This window comes from Sus scrofa, unplaced genomic scaffold, assembly GCF_000003025.6.
Source record: "Sus scrofa isolate TJ Tabasco breed Duroc unplaced genomic scaffold, Sscrofa11.1 Contig2026, whole genome shotgun sequence".
In the NCBI taxonomy this organism is placed as follows: Eukaryota; Metazoa; Chordata; class Mammalia; order Artiodactyla; family Suidae; genus Sus; species Sus scrofa.
In genome coordinates, this window is record NW_018085004.1 from 909,035 (window position 1) to 930,049 (window position 21,015).

The 21,015-nt window shown below is 36.8% G+C and overlaps 3 pseudogenes; all 3 read right to left on the bottom strand.

Annotated features, from left to right (window-relative positions):
* Positions 1-1,011: 1,011 nt before the first annotated feature.
* LOC110258428 lies at positions 1,012-1,994 on the bottom strand (annotated as a pseudogene).
* A 6,985-nt stretch (positions 1,995-8,979) lies between these two features.
* On the bottom strand, positions 8,980-9,883 carry LOC110258429 (annotated as a pseudogene).
* Positions 9,884-13,029: 3,146 nt separating this feature from the next.
* Positions 13,030-19,522, bottom strand: LOC110258430 (annotated as a pseudogene).
* Between the last annotated feature and the right edge of the window lie 1,493 nt (positions 19,523-21,015).

A 21,015-nucleotide genomic window follows, 5' to 3' on the forward strand; every position in this document is an offset into this window, starting at 1 on the left:
CCTACCTCAGGGAGAGAGAGGGTTTATGAAAAATGCATCTATCAAATAATACAGTGTATCTGCCCTTTTTATTTCCTAGTAATCTGTATTTCATTCATAAAAGAGATAAGAATGCCATATAGTATCATTATCTTTCTTAACAAAGATATCACCCAAAATATTTGGTGTCAAGTTTGTAGTGCATATTCGAAGCTCATGTATTATGGATTATGTTAAATTTAAACATGAAAGTCAGAGCTGCAGTCTCTGTAGAAGGCTATAAAACATTATAACCAAAAATTGAGATGGGGTATTGAAAAATAGCAGAGGAATTATTAGATATTTTAAACTATCTGGGAAGATTAATGGGTCATATTTATGAAAATATAAAGGCAGAAAAACAGTTCCAATTAAGGAGAAAATATGATTTCCCATTTGGAAAAATAAGAAAGGTTTGCGTATTTTCATGAACATACATCTTGTTCATTCAGATACTTTTTATATACTTACCTTCTTTATGAAAAAAACTTACAACTCTGAAAAATCATTCTTCTTCATTGTTAACTATTAAGAAATATAAAAAATAATATAAATTACTTGCAGGTACAAAAATAAGATATATGTTTCAAATATTAATATGGGCTGTCAGTATAGGGAGGAATAAAAAAGTATTTATGTCTTATTTATTATTTTATTTTGACAATATCTGTAATAAACTTATTTATTCTGGAACTATCACATTATTTAGGAGAGTAATATACAGGAAATCTTCCACTAAAAATTTATAGTACTAACTATAACTTGACATATATAAAGCAAAAATCAACACCCTAACAAACACTTACACACAAAATTATACATATTTTCACAAAAATGTGAGAAACTTAAAAATGTTTCAAATAAAATACATACTGTGAACTAGGAAATTATGAACAACTTAAAATATATTGTGAACATTGGAATTATTCACACAATAAATGTTTTCATGGTATCCAAGCTGTTAAATCTGAGCAGACATTTCCTGCAGTTAAATTATGACACATAGCCTTCCTGGAAATTGCAATTCCTCATTGAAAATAGGTGAAATATACCCATACAGTTTAATTTTCTTTTTCTAGTCCAGAGCTTCTTCATGGCATTTTTCATCTCTCCATTTATCAGAGTATAGATAAACGGGTTCAACATAGGAGTGATAATAGTGTAAAACACATTCAAGGAATTATCAATGGTTAAGGTAGAAGGAGGTCTCACATACATAAAAATACAGGACACAAAGTACAGGACCATAACAGTAATGTGGGAGCCACAGGTGCATAAGGATTTGTGTCTTCCTTTTTCACCAAGATTTTCAGTGAGTGAATAATGACCCCATGGGATATGAGTAAGAGCATAAATATGACCATACAAATTGCCCCATCATTGGCAACAATAGTGAGGCCAATAATGTAGTTTTCAGTGCAGACATATTTTAATAAGTGGTCATGTCACAGATGAAGTGGTCAATGACATTGGGGCCACAGAAGGGAAGGTTGTTAATAAACTGAGGCTATACTACAGCATGCAGAAACTTACCAGCCCAGGCCAATAGCAGCAGCAAAACACACCCATTGATTCACGATTGTCAAATAATGCAAGGGTTTGCAGAAGGGCACATAGAGGTCATAGGTCATGACTACAAGAAATATTATTTTAGCATCACCAAATAAGTGCCCTATAAAAAGCTTGGTCTTGCAAACTAGGAGTAAAATGGTTTTATTCTCATAAATTAAGTCTGTAATCATATTTGGTGTGACTGTCATAAAATATACAGTATCCATAAAAGATAAGTAGCCAAGAAAGAAGTACATAGGAGCATTCAGAGTTGGGATGATCAGCACAGTCATGATATTGAGACCTTTGCCCACCATTGTCACAGTGTAGATGAGCAAGAACAGGACAAATAATATTTTCTGACCCTGGATGCTCTGGATGAGCCCCAAGAGGACAAACTCAGGTACATTGGTCCTTTGTTCCATAGATTCTTCTCTATGTTTTATTTCAGAGCTCAGGACAAAATTACCTAGAAATATAATATTTACTAGTGACTTCCTGAAATCTTAGTTTAATTTGTTTATTCATTCAAGTAATAGGCATTGTGGTTTATCATGTTCCAGTACTTTCGAATATTATAATACAAAGCTGATCAAAATGACCCCACCATCAAAAATCTTAAACTTTAATGGAAAGGCAACTAATTAGAAGCAAACATGGGAAAAGGACACATTATTAAATAAATGAGCTTCCACAAATGTATTTCCACCTGGAAGCTAATTAAATTGTACTAATTGCTAATATTTTTCACAAATATAAAAATTAACTAAATCTTTAATAAAAAGATTAAAGCAAGATTTACTTCATATTTACGTTCCCAGTTAATAAAGGAGATGATGTATAGAAGAGTCTTCTTAAACAATCATTGATATTGCAATATCAATATTGGAAATTTCAAAACTTTTCAAGGATTTAGGAAAAGATACCACATTGTCAAGAGACAAAAGTAGTTTGGGGAAAAGATTTACATTTTAGAAGTTATAAATAGAGTTAATATCTAAAGCAGATGAAGAGCTCTAAGCAATTAACAAATTAAATATATAAATCAAAATATATGGTATTCCTGTTGTGGCTCAGTGGTAATGAACCTAACTAGTATCCATGAGGATCTGGGTTTGATACATGGCCCACTCAGTAGGTTACAGATCCAGCATTTCTGTGAACTGTGGTGTAGGTCACAGACGTGGCTCAGACCACATGTTGCTCTGGCTGTGGTGTAAGCTGTCAGATGTAGCTCTGATTTGCCCCCTAGCATCAGTTTAAATGTGTGTGTATTAAAAAATTAAAGGAGAAAACAAGAGTTCCCATCATGGCACAGTAGAAATAAATCCAACTAGGAACCATGAGGTTGTGGGTTTGATCCTTGGCCTTGCTCATTGGGTTAAGGATCCAGCATTGCCATGAGCTGTGGTGTAGGTCACAGATGCACCTTGGACCTGGGGTTGCTGTGGCGCTGGCATAGGCCGGCAGCAAAAGCTCCAATTAGACCCCTAACCTGAGGACTTGCATATGCCACAGGTGTGTCCCTGAAAGGACAAAAGAAGAAAAGGCAAAAAAAGGACAAAATATCTAAATGTCCAAGAAACACAATAGAATGCTGAAAGTCAGGTGTGAACAAAATAAAAATAAGAATGGAAGTAACATCCTGCTTACTACAGAATTAGAAAGTCACTCAAGTGCTATAGATGTCAAATAACCTTCTAGATTTTAAACAATCAACAAGTAATGCTTAGAGAACATATCAATTGAATGTATCAAAGATTTAGAAATATCTGCCATTTAAAATATCCCCAAATGTATGTAAATCAATGAAACTGGAACACACCCTCACACCATGCACAGGAATAAACACAAAATGGCTTAAAGACTTAAATGTATGACAAGACACCATCAAACTCCTATTAGAGAACATAGGCAAAACATTCTCTGACATAAACCTTACAAATGTTTTCTCAGGTCAGTCTCCCAATGCAACAGAAATGAAAGCAAAAATAAAGCAAAGGGACCTAATCAAACTGATAAGCTTTTGCACAGCAAAGGAAACCATAAAAAGACAAGTTACAGAATGGGAGATGATAGTTTCAAATGATGCAACTGACAAGGGCTTAATCTCTGATATATATAAATTATACAGTTCAATAGCAAAAAAATATCAAAGAAGACATATAAATGGTCAACAACACATGAAAAAAATGCTCATCTTCACAGATTATTAGAGAAATGCAAATCAAAACTACTGTGAGGTACCACCTCACACCATTCTGGATGGCCATCATTAATAAGTCCCCAAATACCAAATGCTGGAGAGGGTGTGGAGAAAAGGGAACCCTCTTGCACTTTTGTTGTGAATGCAATTTCGTACAACCACTATGGAGAACAGTATGGAAGTACCTTGGAAAAGTATATGCATAACTACCATATGATCCAGCAATCCAACTCTTGGGCATATTTATGGACAAAACATTCCTTAAAAAAGACACATGAACATGAATGTTCACTTCAGCACTATTCCCACTAGCCAATATATGGAATCAACCCAAATGTCCACTGAGAGATGATTGAATTAGGAAGACAATGTATAGATACACAATGGAATACTACTCAGCCATAAAAGAGAAAAAATAATACCATTTGCAGCAACAAGGATGGAACCTGAGAGTCTCAGCCTGAGTGAAGTAAGTCAGAAAAAAGACAAATACCATATGATATTACTTATATCTGGAATCTAGTATATGGAACAAATGAAACTTTCCACAGAAAAGAAAATCATGGACTTGTAGAATATGCTTGTGGTTTCCAAGGGGGAGGGGGAGGGAATGGGATGTATTTGGAGTTTGGGGTTAACAGATGCAGACCATTGCCTTTGGAATGGATTAGCAATGCGATCCTGCTGTGTAGCACTGGGAACTATGTCTAGTCACTTATGATGGAACATGATAATGTGAGAAAAAATAATGTATATATGTATGTGTGACTGGGTCACCTTGCTGTACAGTAGGAAATTGACAGGTCACTGTAAACTAGCTATAATGGAAAGAATATAAATCATTAAAAAAGAAAATAATTTCATTCACAGTAATACCTAATGGTAATATATTAGATATAAATTTAATTTCTAAAATCACAATACTTATTTTTTATTATTAAAGGATGTTGCTAAGAGAAATGAAATTAAATCTGAATAAATCGATAGTTCCAAGTTAAAAAAATACCCAAATGGTTATGTTTGAAATTATTTCCTAAGTATACCTCATGTTAGAGAAGGTAAATTTATTCTGGGTCTTTAAATATGAAAGAATTCAAAAAGAGTATTACATCGCCAGAGTTGATATCCACATATCTTAGCAGTCACAAACTAATTTGGCTGATCATGAGAGTCAAATAGAGGAACATTTAAAAGACTAGATTTCACACCACCAATGAACTCCTGCAAAATGTAAAGCCTAGTTCAGAATCTTATGTATAAGATTACTGGTTATTTACATAAGGAGACAGTTACTCAAGCCACATTCTGGGTGGTGATGGCTCCTCCCTTGTCTCATGCATGGATGCCATCTTGAAATCACAGAAGGGCCAGATACATGTACCATCACTGGACCTTGAACTGTTTCCATGATTGTAGGAAATCTGATTTATGTTATTCTTTAAGAAAAATATGACTTTTCAAATTTGTGAGAATTTTCAAAGTGAATATGAATGCCCTTTTACCAGAAGAAATTTGAATCTTGATTGTGAATAGAGATTAAGAATATTCATTGCTGGCAGAATTTGTCCTATTAACAAATAAATGTTCAATCAACATTTTGATTGGTGGGAAAATTTTGAAAGAATTGTTTACATAAAAATTGCTATTTTTGTTTTACCAATAAAATTGAAATAGTGAAATAGCCTTTGCTGCATTTTGATACTCAATCTGTTGTACTATTTGGTTTTCATTCTGTATTGTTGAGCTTTGGGTTTCTTGGAGGATGAAGAATGATTTTGTATACATACTTTATTGTTTTGAGTCAATCATTTTAATTTGTGGAAAAGGTAGTTGAGACATTACTGGTACAGGCAAATACTCTTTGAAGTTAGGGCAAAGGTCTGCAAACACGTTATATATGTTTAACTGCAGCACATATTATTGAGTCTATTCAATTGGAGCATCTCCAAGGGTGTTTCTTATCTGATTAAATTATTAGGGACCTTAGTCATAATTTGAACGGTAGACTCTATCTCCAGAGATGCTGCCATGATAATTACCTTGTAGAATAGGACTTACAGAATGCTGTCCTCTGGGATTAAATAATAAAAGAATAACTTGAGGCCAAATCACCAAAATGGAAAAGCTCAGTCTGGGCAGAAATGAAATATGTAAAATTTTTCTTGTTTAAATAATTTCCTTCAAAATAGGCAAAACTGTTTATGATTTGCCTTTGCAGATGACATCTGATTTGATTTCAAGAAGATGATGAATGTTATTTCAGAACAAATAATTTAAAATTTGTTTCTAATGCAGATAAATTTTGTCACATAATTTGTCACAGAATTTCAAACAGGCAAGTTGGTAGAATTTGCATTTATGTGAGAGTGGAGATAGAGGAATATTTGTGGGACTATTGTATTTATCTCAATGCGCTTCTCATTGAGGATTCACCAAAAAAATATATATGTATATACTAGGCCACAAAAGATGTTGCAATACATTTCAAATGACTTAAATCACACAGACTATATATATCTATCTATAGAGTTAGAGAGATGTATAGGTATATATGATAGATAAAAATATAATTCAACTAGAAATTGATAACAAAAACATATTTTCCAACTATTTACAAATTATGCAACACGTCTAATTTATCCACGAACATTTTGAAAAATAAATTTTCAATAGAAATATAATGGTATATGTATGCAAAATATATATTAAAGATATATATGAATTATGTATATAAACTACATGTAATATGTGCTGCATATCATATACGTTAACTAAATGCTGCTAAAGAAGTGTTTAGAGAGACATTTACATCTTTAACTTCAAGTATTAGAAAACAAGAAATATTATAAGAAATGACCTAAGCTTCTTTGTCAAAAAGCTAGAAAAATAAAAGTAAAATAAGGATAGAAAACTTTACAGCATAGAAAGAGTATATAGAAGAAAGAAATAATTGAAATAAATATTGATTGAGGAGTTCCTGTTGTGGCTGAGCAGTAATGAACCCAACTACTATACATGAGGACACAGGTTCGATATCTGACTTCACTCAGTGGGTTAAGGATCCAGCATTTCTGTGAGCTATAGTATAGGTCACAGATGTGGCTCAGACCTGGCATTGCTATAGCTGTGGCAGCTACAGCTCCAATTTGTCCCCTAGCCCAGGAACATCCATATGCCACAGGTGTGTCCCTAAAAAGTGTGTATATATATAGATATATAAAACATATGAATCCACGAATTGGTTCAATGAAAGTTTAATACAACTGATAAGCTACTAACAAAATGGATTTAGAAAAAAACAGAAAAAATAAATTATCAGAATCAAAAATCAAGAGAATGTCATCACTGCAGATCATACAGATCTTAAAAAGATAATAAAGGATATGATAAATGAATTTATGATGATATACTTGCAAACAAATAAAATGCCACTTCTATGAAAAACACAACCTTCTAAATAAACACTATAATAAAATAATGTAAAACTATAATAATCTACTAGCCAACACAATTATTTGCAATCCTTCCCTTCCCCAAACAGGATTCCATGCCCATATAGTTTTACTAGTGAATTCTATAAAAATTAAACAAGAAATGGTACCAATCCTACCTAAATAATATTAGAGATGGGAGGAATTATTATTATACTTCCCAACTCACTTTATGCACCCAGCATAACTCTTATACTGATATAAGTGCATCCAAACAAAAATAACCATATCAATCTCTCAGCAACATAAACAAAAAATTCTACACATAATGGTTTGATTTTTAAAATTTTTCTTTCTTATGGTTTATGAGGCAGGTCTGGAACAGTGTTTGGTCAGGGGCTAATTATGTCCCACTACTGATACAAAGTTGTTCTACAAATAGTGAGAATAGGCACTATTCCTTGTCCAGTGTGAGGACCAAGGATCCTTCTCTCTAATTCATCTAGGTAAATCTTCCCCCCAAGTCTGGTAATTTCCTCAAATCCATGAATTGATGGGGGTTCTCTCCCAATCTCCAACATTCCCTCCCTCAATCTTCCTGAATCTCTCTTTCTGTCCTCCTAGTATATCATATGCAATATTCTACCATCAGAATTCTAGCAGCATTTGTGCATTGGTCTCCTCAGATGCTCAATATCATCTCCTCAACTCAGGAAGTCTACAAGGATCTTCTGAGGTATCTCTCTCTGTACAAAAACATAAAAACATTTTAAAGGTAACAAACTGGAAAAATCCTAGAGCCCAATTTGCTTCCCATCACTCAGTGATCACTGGAAATTTCTTCTGACATCCAGTGTCGAAAATAATCATTTCATATTATTTGTTTCCTTGGTCTTATGAAAACTTATATGTGAATATTTATAGCAGTTTTATTCATAATCTCAAATAGCTAGAAATGATCAGAATATCTCTTAATAGAGAAAACTATAAATGATGATACAGGGGGTAGAGTTTAGAATACTACTTAGTGAAATAAACTACTGGTAAATATAGTAACATGTATAAATTTTAAATGCATGATACTAGGGAACAAGAAACCAGATTTAAAAGGCAAAATACTGGGCATGACCTTACATATAGAAAATGAAAAAAAAATGCACAAAAATTTTTAAAACTAATTACCAAATTCAACAAAACTACATGATACAAAATCAACAGAAATAATTTTCATTTATATACATCAACTATGATCAATTTACAAGCAATTTCATTTTAATTTTGTAAAATTGCAAAATTCCATTTACAATAGAAGCAAAAAAGAATAAAATGCCTAAGTATTCACATGAGTTGAGGGATGTATAAGTTAGCTGGATTGTGGTAATCATTTCACAGTATATATGTATGTAAAATCATATACCTTATATACATACAATTATTTAAAAATTAAAAATAAAATAAATACATAAATTAAATAAAAATTAGTTTGTAAAAATTTATTGACTAAGACATTGCATACTATTTATTGATTCCCTAATGTGAATGCATACAACTTTCCTAAGTATGGTGTTAAACTAAATATTACAGTGCTTATAGAAGAGCTTTCCTTCTATGAGGGAAACTTAAAATACCACAAACATGTGCTTCATACTTTAAATATAATAATTATAAATACATTAGATAAAAGGAAGGTTTCCATCATATTTATGAAGATCTTTAAATCCCAAGAAGATTGGGAAAAATGTAAAATTACTTTCTTCATGCAGGATAAAGCAATTATTTGCACATTATATTATATGACATTTTTTTTCTCCAGAGTTCCTTCATAGCATTAGTCAATTCAGAATGTCTTTGACTGTAGATTACAGGATTCAGCATGGGGGGTATGACAGTACAAAACACAGTCAATGGTTTCTCAATGGTCTTAGCAAGTTTTGCATACATGAAAATACATGGAACAAAGATGCAGACAACCATAGTGATGTGCGAATCACAGGTCTGGAAGGATTTCCTCTTTCCCTCTTGACTCAGGTTCTGCAGAGAATGCAAGATGACTCCATAGGAGATGCATAAGAGCAGAAATGAAATAGAACAGATAAGCCCTCCATTGGCCACCATTGACATAGGTGTCAGTGCATATGAGTTTCTATAGGAGAAACATGTCACGCATATAGTGATAAAGGGAATTGAGGCCATAGAAGGGAAGCCAATAAGTAGTTCTCAGTTGAAATATTGAGAACAGAAAATCTCCAACCAATGACACCACCAGTAGCAAAACACACACCCTTTGCCTCATAACCAAATAATGCAAGGGATTACATATGGTCACATAGTAGTCATAGGCTATCACCAAGAGAAGGATGATCTCTGACCCAAAGAAAAGGTGCTCAGTAAAGAGCTGGGTCATTCAGGATTGGAAGGATATGGTATTTTCCCCAAAGAACAATTCTGAAATAAATATGGGAGTAATAGAAGAAGAATATGCTACATCCATAAATGATAAACTAGCAAGAAAAAATTACATCAGTGAGTTCAGTGTCTTATTGACAGTTACAGTCACAACAATGAGCAGGTTGCCCAACACGGTCAAAATGTAGAAGATGAAGAATATAATTAAAATATTTTTTTTCTATTTTGAATTCTATGTGAGACTCAGGAGGACAAATTTCCTGGATTCCATCTAATCTGTATAGTAACTGAGTTCATGAATTAGATGTAGTTTATACAGAAGAGTGGGTGTAAATTTTAAAAGTGTTATAAGTTTCATTTTTAATGTGAATGAAGTATATGTGTACAAACTATCAAAGCCATTGTGATTAATAATTTGAATCACCCTGTCCTCAGTGATATAATACATGAAAAGGGGTTAGATTATTCCAGACTGGAAAGAAAACTGTGGCTGTAAGGATATTCATAAAATGCTAAGGTCACAGTGCAGAAATATATCTATCAAATTGGAAACTGAGAGGGCTTCCAAGAGGAAGCCATTCTTTAACATATTTAAAGGAAAAACGAAGAACAAGAGAAGGGAAGATAATTCCATAAAAAAGGTTAACCATTTACAAAACAAAAAAAACATGTATTAATTAAGACCCATAAAATTTAATTTGCATAACCTATGTCAGTAGATCAAACTATGAATAAAAGAGTATGCCCTGAAATGTCTAAAACCAAAATGAGACTTTGATATAGTTCCCAGTGCTACACAACAGGATCTCATGGCTAATCCATTGCAAATGCAATAGTCTGCATCTATTATCCCAAAACTCCTGTTCCATCCCACTCCTTCCAACTCCCCCTGGGCAATCACAACTCTATTCTCCAAGTCCATGATTTTCTTCTCTGTGCAAAGGTTCATTTGTGCCATATATTAGATTCCAGATATAAGTGATATCATATAGTGTTTGTCTTTCTCTTTCTGACTTACTTCACTCAGTATGAGAATCTCTAGTTCCATCCATGTTGCTGCAAATGGCATTATTTTGTTACTTTTATGGATGCGTAGTATTCCATTGTGTATATATGCCACATCGTCGTAATGCAATTGTCTGTCAATGGACATTTGGGTTTCTTCTATGTCTTGGCTCTTGTGAATAATGCTGCAATGAAGATGCAGGTGCATGTGTCTTTTTCAAGAAATGTTTTTCTGGATACATGCCCAAGAGTGGGATTGCTGGGTCATATGGCAGTTCTAAGTATAGATTTCTAAGGTACCTACATACTATTTTCCATAGTGGTTGTACCAATTTACATTCCCACCAACAGTGCAGGAGGGTTCCCTTTTCTCCATACCCCCTCCAGCTTTTGTTATTTGTGAACTTATTAATGATGACTATTCTGACTGGTATGAGGTGGTATGTCATGGTAGTTTTGATTTGCATTTCTATCATAATCAAGGATGTTGAGCATTGCTTCAAGTTCTTGTTGGCCATCTGTATATCTTCCTTGGAGAAATGTCTATTCAGGGCTTTTGCCCATTTTTCGATTGGGTTGTTGACTTTCTTGCTGTTGAGTTGTATAAGTTCATTGTATATTTCAGAGATTAAGCCCTTGTCAGTTGCCTCATTTGAAACTATTTTCTCCCAATCTGTAAATTGTCTTTTTGTTTTCTTTTTGATTTCCTTTGCTGTGCAAATTCTTGTCAGTTTGATTAGGTCCTCTTGGTTTAGTTTTGCTCTTATTTCTATTGTTTTGGGAGACTGACCTGAGAAAAAATTTGAAAGCTTGATGTCAGAGAATGTTTTGCCTATGTTCTCTTCCAGGCGTTTGATGGTGTCTTGTCTTATGTTTAAGTCTTTCAGCCACTTTGAGTTTATTTTTGTGTATGATGTGAAGGTGTGTTCTAGTTTCATTGATTTGCATGCTGCTGTCCAGGTTTCCCAGCAATACTTGCTGAAATGACTCTTTTTTTCCTTTTTATGTACTTTGCCTCCTTTGTCAAAGATGAATTGACCATAGGTGTCTGGGTTTATTTCTGGGTTTTCTATTCTGTTCCATTTGTCTGTCTGTCTCTTTTGGTACCAGTACCATCCTGTCTTGATGACTGTGGCTTTGTAATAGTGCCTGAAGTCTTGGAGAGTTGTGCCTCCTGCTTTGATCTTGCTCCTCAGAATTGTTTTGGCAATTCTGGGTCTTTTGTGGTTCCATATATATTTTTGGATTGTTTGTTCTTGTTCTGTGAAAACTGTCTTGTGTAATTTTATAAGGAATGCATTGAATCTGTAGATTGCTTTGGATAGTATGTACATCTTTACAGTATTAATTTTTCCAATCCATGAACACGGAATATCTTTCCATTTCTTTACATCTTCTTTAATTTCCTTGATGAAATGTTTTATAGTTCTCAGTATATAAGTTTTTCAACTACTTAGTAAGGTGAGTACCTAGGTATTTGCTTTTTGGGGTGCAATTTTAAAGGGTATTGTATTTTTGTATTTGTTTTCTAATATTTCATTGTAAGTATACAGAAATATGACTGATTTCTGAATGTTAATGTTATATCCTGCTACTTTGCTGAATATGTTGATCAGTTCAGGTAGTTTTTGGGTTGAGTCCTTAGGGTTTTCCATATATAGTATCATGTCTTCTGAATACGGTGACACTTTTACCTCTTCTCTTCCTATTTGTATGCCTTTCTTTTTCTTTTTCTTTTCTTGTCTTTTTTTTTTGTCAGAATGCTATGGCTAGTACTTCCAGTGGTATGTTGAATAACAGTGGTGAGAGTGGCCATCCTTGTCTTGTTCCAGAATTTAATTTCTTGTCCTCTTTGGAAGTTTCAATTCTTATGCCCACATTCAGTTGATATTCTGTGCAAGTAATTTTACATGTAGATTTTTTTTTATTTGTTTTTGGAAAGGGATTTGTGTGAACTCTTACTCTTCCACCAACTTTCTCTGCCCCCTTGCAACTAAAATTTTATAAAGAAGATAGCCTTATATAGCATTAAATTGTTTATATAGCATGTTGCAAGCATAACATATGGTATGAATAACAAAAATAATATAGTATTTGAAAATATGTAAAATATAATGTGCATAAATTGCTTAAAAACTAGTTTATCAATATAAAATATGTCCTCAAATTTGCTAAATCTTATTGATCCTTCATTATAGGCATTACCATTCTAGGTGATGTGATAAAACAGATATTATAGACTTTACAATCTACCATGGAGAGAAATTGCTAATAATAATAGAGTTGTAGAGTTGTATTCTTTAATTATGTAGTTATATTATTTAATCATAATTATCATAAATTATTTGACAGAAGGATAATCAGCATTAGAACCAAGAACAATTTTGCATTCCAAGGAAGTGGCCCGTGATGTCAAATTACCCCCTTCATGGTGGATGATGCACTTATTTGATATGAGATGTATTTTTTCCTCCAGAGCTTTCTCATAGCATTCATCATCTCTGAATTTTTCAGAGTGTAGATTAATGGGTTCAGCATCAGGTTTATGACTGTATAAAATATACTTACTCACTTGTCAGTGGAGAAGGTCTTAGCACATTTTCCATACATGAAAATACAGGGATTAAAGAAGCAGACAACCACAGTGATGTGGGTACCACAGGTCTGGAGGGGTTCCTGCCTCCCTTCCTGACTCAGGTTCTGTACCGACTGCAAGATTACTTCATAGGAGATGCTAAAAGCAGAAACACAATACTGCAGGTCAGCCCTCCACTGACTGCCACTAAGAGGCCAATGACAGAGGTGTCAGTGCAGACAAGTTTCAATAAGGGGTACATGTCACATATATAGTGCTCAATGACATTGGGCCAAAGAATAGAAGCCCATAAATAGTGCTCAGTTGAATTACTGAGTGTAGAAAACCTCCAACTGAGGGCACTACCAGCAGCACAACACACACACATTGACTCATGATAACCAACTAATGCAAGGGCTTACAGATGGCCACATAATGGTCATAGGCCATCACCAACAGAGAGAAAATATCTGATCCACCAAAAACTGCTCTGTAAAGATCTGGGTCATACAGAATTGGGACAATATGGACTTTTACCCAAAGAACAAGCTTGAAATCAGTTAGGCAGAAATAGATGAGGAATAAATGATATCCATAAATTATAAATTAGCAAGAAAAAGTACATTGGTGAGTTCAGGGTCTCACTGTAACTTACAGTCACTACAATAAGCAGGTTTACCAACATGGTCAAAAAATATAACAGCTAGAACATCATAAAAAGGACTTTCTCTTCCTTTGATTTCTGTGTGAGGCCCTAAGAGGACAAAGGGAGTCACATTGTTCATTATTTCCATTTCTTTGATTCCATCTATTATTTTCTATTCAATTACTCAGTGAATTTTATTACATTTATACTGATACAATGATCATCACAACCAGTTTTATAGCATTTCCTTCCCCAAACCCTAGCACATCTGCCGAACCCCAAACCTGTCTCATTTGATAAACATAAGATTTTCCAATCTGTGAGTCCATATCTGTTCTTAGAAGAAGTTAATTGTGTCTTTTTTTTTTATATTCCACATGTAAGTGATAGCATATGATGTTGCTGTCTCACTGTCTGACTGATTTCACTTACAAGATAATTTCTACATCCATACATGTTGCTGCAAATGCTGTTATTTCTTTCCTTTTAATGGCTCTGTAATACTCCATTGTGTAAAGGTAACACTTCTCCTTTATTGACTCCTCTGATGATGGAATTTTAGGTTTCTACCATGTCTTGGCAATTATATATAGCACTACAAAGAACACTGAAGTACATGTATATTTTTGAGTTATGGTTTTCTCTGGATATATGCCCAGGAGTGGGATTCCTGGCTCAAATGGTAGTTCTGTTTTTAGTTTTCTGAGGAATCTCCATACTGTTTTCCACAGAGGTTGCACCAATTTACATTCCCAGCAACAATGTAATAGGGTATATTTTTCTCCACACCTTCCCCAGCACTTATTTCTTATAGAATTTTTGATGATGGCCATTCTGGCTGGTGTAAGGTGGTACATCATAGTGGAATTGATTTGCATTTCTCTAATGATTAGTGATGTTAAACATCTTTTCACGTTTTTTTGACCATCTGTATGTCTTCTTTGGAGAATTATCTGTTTAGATTTTTGGCCCATTTTTTGATGGGGTTGTTTGGTTTTCTGGTAATTAGCTGCTATAAAATTAATATTTAACTTAAAGATTTATTATTTTAGTTTACATATTTTTGTGGCATTTTGTTTCATTATTCGTTTTATTAGTTCATTTGCTAAAGCACTATTCCAATACATAAAACATTTAGTCTTCCAATTTTGATTAAGGAGTTTGCTGGGGAACAGGAACCTTTAAACTCAGCTTGTTATTCAAATAAGGACTTTATGGAAGGATGTGCCTTACTAGTCTTATGAACTCTTCACTTTTATTCCCACAAAAGTGGGTACAAAATGCTCGCCAATATTAGGTATTATAAAGTGACAGAACAGAAAAGGGGATATGAAAACAGAAAGAAAGGAGTGGTGAACAGAAGGAAAAAGAAAGGGAGAAAAGGTAAAATAAAAAGGGAAAAGAGAAAAAGGGAATGGGAAAAAGAGTAGAAATGGTGATGCTACAGAGTCAACCAAGAACAACATTATTAGACAGCAGTCTTGTAATATTTCCAACTACTGCCGAGCTTGAATTTCAAACCCTCTTGTTGATTGTGTCACTAAGGATAAACATCACTAAAAAAAATACTGGCAAATAAATAAGTCAAAGTCATTCTCACATAAAAAGTTGTCAGGGGAGTTCCTGTCATGGCTCAGTATTTAATGAATCTGACTAGCATCCATTAGGAGGAAAGTTCAATCCCTGGCCACACTCAGTGGGTTAAGGATCCAGTATTGCCTTGATCTGTGGTGTAGGCTGCAGATGTGGCTTGGATACTGTGTTTCTGTGGCTGTGGAGTAGGCTAGCAGCTACAGCTCCAATTCAACCCCTAGCCTGGGAATCTCCATATGCTGAGGGTGCAGCCCTAAAAAGGCCAAAAAAAAAAAAAAAGTCATCAGGAAAAAAGTTGTTTTTGAAGTTTTCATTGTGGTTTGGTGGGTTAAGAACATGGCATAGTGTCATAGAGGATTCAGCTTGGATCCCTGCCCTCACTCATTGGGATAAAGATCCTGCATTATGGTGTAGATTGCAGATGTAGCTTGGATCCAGCATTTCCATGGCTGTGGCATAGGCCTAAAGCTGTAGCTCCAATTTGACCCCTAACCTAGGAACTTCCATATGCTGCAGGTGCAGCTATAAAATGAAAAAAAAATATTTTTGCCCAAGTCAGCAATGAGGGTTATAAACTACTGATTATTATCAGTTGGTTCTTTGGCAGGCTAAAAAAATACTTAAATTTCATCAGAATTTTCTTCAACCCAATGTGTGTGCAACCAGAGTTATGATTGTGTTAATTTACTGAACACAAAATAAATAAATAAAAAATGTTTCCAGAAAAGAAAATACTAAAGATGTAAAATAAAAATCAAATGCTGTGCCCCTTGACAGTGCTTGCCACATCCTGGGTATCTGGGACTCTTGTCCTGGCCTGACTTGTTCACATAATAAACTCTCTCAGATGGAAGACATACTCACTTTGCATTTAAAAGGAATTTGGGTTTTGGAGAGATGGGAAAAGTAGCTTTAGAATATTTATATTTCTATGGGACTCATATGTGTTTATAATTTTATGTTCTATATAGAACTTGGTCTGTTAGGCCCTAAGGATGTTGTAGCCATTTCTAACACAAGAAAAGTAAATCCCACTAGGAAAATCATCAGTTGATTAAAAATGCTTTGGGTGAGAAATATTTTTCTATTTTTACATGGCTGCACCTGCAGCATATGGAAGTTCCTGGACCACGGGCTGAGTTACAGCTGAAGCTTCCAACATATACCACAGCTTACGTAACACTGGACCTGAGCCATATCTGTGAGTTATGCCACACCTTCTGGCAGCACTTGATCCTTAACCCACTGTGTCTTCCTTTGCCTGCTCTTCAGAGAACACAGCTTCTGCTTCCAATGCCTTTGATTTTTCATGGGAGTTATCAGCCAAACTGTTTTGCTCTAAGAAGCAAGGTCCTGCCTCATCGTTAGTGTTCCCCTTCCATTCCTATGTAGGAAGCCTAAAGCTTATGGGAGAGAATCAATGGAGATTCTAAGATATAATTAGGGTTCTAGCAGTAGTTTGCTGATGATTCAGTATTTACTGGGCAGAGAGATATTGCTGAGACCCAGTTAGACCAGAGTTCAAGCACTACCTGGCTAGCAGTACCTTGATCCTGATTCTTGTCCCAATGCCTCCTGCTCCATCATGAATCACCCATGCACAGGTCCAACCTGGTTCAGCTTCTCTTCCCCATCAGACTGGGGGTAATTTATGCCTAAGCTCCCACCCACAAGTGGTGTGAGACAGAATTCAGGAAAAGTCTGTGAAATGAATAAATAAGTGCACTACAGAGAGTCAATCACATATCCATCTTTCCCAGCAGACTCCAGGACAGGGTGTATGCATTTTCTTTTTGTCTCTCAGCTTAGAGGTAGCCTGGGTTGTGATTAACAGTGCATGCCCTGGAACTGGATTTCTGTGGTTCAAATTTCAATTTCTCTACTTACTAGATGCATGTCCATGGACAGTGCCTCAGTTTCTCCACCTGCAAAATGGGGATAGCAATAGTATCCCTCTGGCTATACTATGGTGAGGACTAAATGAGAAAATACATTTCAAATGCTTAGAAAAGTGCCTGGTACAGAGTAGGCCTCCAGTACATATTCATCCCCACCTGAACATTGCTGTGCTGAGATAGATTTAATTCACTTGCAAAAATGCATTCTAGGAAGATACCTAAGGGCCTGGTGTGGTTGTCTCCCAAGTGGGAGGGGTCTCAAGAAATAACAATTCTGGAGTTCCCATTGTTAAAAACCTAACATATCAATGAGGATGAGGTTTCAATCTCTGGCCTCTTTCAGTGGGTTAAAGGATCCAGCAATGCTTCAAGCTGCAGCAAAAGTCACATGTGCAGCTTAAATCCTGTGTGCTTGTGGTATAGGCCATGGGATACAGCTCTGATTCAATCCCAAGCCTGGGAACTTCCATTTGCCATGGGTATGGCCCTAAGGAACAAAAAGGCCAAAAACAAACAAAAAATAAATAACAATTCCCCCCTCCAGCTCTTCTTTCTCATCATTTATGTTATCATTACTGACCATTTGAAGAAGTCCAAGCTAGGTCTCCAAACCGCATAATCTATGAGTACTTTTTGCCCAATTTCCTCCAAACCACAGTCTCAGCAGTGTTTTGTCCATGTGGTCCTGGGAACAGCACATTCATGACTGAGGTACCCTCCTCCCAGTGGCCCAAGGTTTAGAAGGCACTGAGGCAGGAGAGGAAAAGGCCTTCAGAGTTGATTTTCTGTCTCTGCCCCCTTTCTGGTTGGTGTGTGTGTGTGTGGTGCTTCTGGGAGCATATTGTTCAATTTTGGTGATTCTGTGTAGGTCAAAAGGATTCCTGTATGAAGGTCATCTGAACTACCAAAGAACACTACCAAAGAACATAGATAGGATGTCATTATTATGATCCTCAGTGGGCTCACCATGTTTTTCAGCATATCAGTCTGGTGAGATGGCAAAGTGTGACAAGTGACCACTAGGTGGCAAAATCAATGTGAAGAAATCATGAGTGTATAAGAGCTTCACCTGCCCTGTACCACTAGTGGGGAAGAGAAGATAAACCTCTTTCTGGAGAAAGTCAGACCTCTCAGCTCAATAAATTCCAGCTATCTGGTAAGACTTGGGGTGCAAATGGAGACTATCCCAGGAGAATGTATACTGTGCAGAAGGACAAAATCAGAGGGAAGAGGGAAAGTCTGGCCCTGTTCACAGGTCCAGTCCAAATTCCTGAGAACCCTCCTCTACCTCACCCAGGACCTTGCCCTGCTACCCACAGGACATCTCAGTGCCTCTATCTCACTAGGCTTTCTGCTGGCCATTCCTTTGTTTTACTTTCTCTTAAGATTCAATCAAAATGTTGTCTCCTCTAATTCAGGAGGAACTGCTATGTGCCTGCTTTTTGCCCCACCAGCCATGCACCTGCTTCTTTCCTGGGTCTTTGCCACTTTAGTGGACTTGGCTGTTTTCCACTGAGTGGGGATTCTCTGAGTTGGTGTTGGCAGGGATGGGCAGAAGTCAGGCTGGTTCTCTTTAGTCCCCCACCACCTCCAAAGTTGTATAAAGGCTTTCTCTCACAGCACTTCTTTAGGTTCCAGGAACCACCCTCTGCCTCAGGGCCCTGAGGATGCCCTAGAATGCTCAAAGCTTGTCCCCACTGGGTAAGTAGTGTGGGGAGGACTGGTTATATAACTTGCACAGCCTAATGCACAATGAAAATATAGGACCCCTGGTCAAAAAGCAATGAAAAATTTCAAGTTGGGAACAGCAGAGCCTTAAACTGAGAGGTCTCTACAGGATGCACTGGGTGCCCCCAGAGGTAGGGAGCCACTGGCTGGCTGAAGCTGAGGTTCCCTCCTGCCTCCTGGGAGGTCATACATACTTCAACCTCCCAGCCTCAGCCAAATACCAATTCAAGACTATCAAATCATCTACTCAATTCAACCTGTACCCAGTGGGCCAGGCTGGGGACTGGAGGAGAGAAACAGCTGGGGTGCTGGAAGCATCAGTCCACAACAGTCTGTGCTAAGCATCCTGAGAGGCCTGCAGTCACTCTGTCCACTGACCTTGGCTGGCAAGGTGCCAGCAGCACCTCCATCCTTCCCTTCTTCCTTCCTCTGCATGTACCTCCTCCCTGCATCCAGCACTGACATGAATGAGTCACAGAGAGGACCCATGGCATGTCCACGGATGTGGGGGAAGTGCAGGAGAGCAGCTACTTGAGGCTTCTTCAGCCTGGGCTGCCCTCATCATGTTGGCTCAGCCTGTGCACCTTGTGCTGTTAGATCTTGTCCACTTGTGGAAGGCACTTGTTCAGAGAAGGATCACCACCTTGGCCACCAGCACAATCCCAGCCCCTTCTGCACACCTAGCTCACAAATGTAGAGCTGGGCCCTAATCCTCTGTGTCCCAAGTGCCACCCCAAGAGGAGGCCTGTTCCTCAACTGCTCACCCACAGACCACTAAAGGGTCAGGGCCAACAGGGACCCCCAGAACCCCAGGTTACCTCTCCAGCCTGGCTTGGGGCAGCTCTATCTGGGGACATCCACCTCCCCCTGCTATTCAGGGACATTTGGAGATCTCAATGGTCTTCTCTTAGTAACTGATAAAATGGGTGGAGGAAAATAAGCAAGGATAGAGAACAGAACTATAACATCAACCAACTGTGCATGTGCATACACACGTATGTGCAACTACACATATACAGTGATGTGTATGCCTGTATGTATACACTGGATTGAATGTGCAGTCAAGAATGGCAGGGTCCAACTTCTGACCTGACTTGTTGGGAGGAGATGCAGCACCATTTAGTATATTACCCCTTTGATGATAGATTCAAGAAGGACAGCTGCTCGGTGTGTACTTTATTCTAGGATGGCCCTGCAAAACTTTCTATGCCCCTCTTACTCCATCACAGCTCTGAGGTTTCAGGAACCACCAACAGTGACATCAGGAGATCCAAACAACATTTGCTAAGTTGACATCTTCAGGAATTCAAATCAATGGTTCCATTTTCCAGTTATTAAAAAATATACCCGACTCCACAATATCCCTCAACAGGAGCAAAGAAAATCTGTTTTCAGAGCCCTAATAATTACAGTTTGTGGATCCAGAGTGAAGCAGGCTCAGAAACACATATGTATTTTTTTGGTATTTTTTCCATGTTTCATAAGGAGCCTCCCATGTCTTATTAAAATTACCCAAGGCAGACAAATCCCAACCATACCATATCAGTGTGGCCAGCTCTAGGCCTAGCTTAGACCTGCACAGCTTATTACCTGGCAGAATGGTGGCCCAAGGAGAGTAATGAACAGATGTGGCAATTATGCTTTGCAGCAATAAGAGCTATGCATGGAGAACCTGTAGCAACATTGCCTATTGCCAGGCCTTCTGCTAAATGCACAGCTCTGCAGTAAACCTCAAAGTAGCCTCATAGCCACTCAAGAGGAGGGTCTTAATGTTCCCCTGATTTCAAAGCTGGGCTCTCACACAGGCTCCCACAGCGATGTGGATAGACAGTCTGTCTTATACCCCAGCCTCGGCTCTTGGTAGTCCCTGGAAGGGACACCAGAAGGACACATGTGCCGGCTGCTCTGAAAGCCAGGACACAGTCCTGCATGGGTTTATTTCCTTTCTTTCTGTTTTC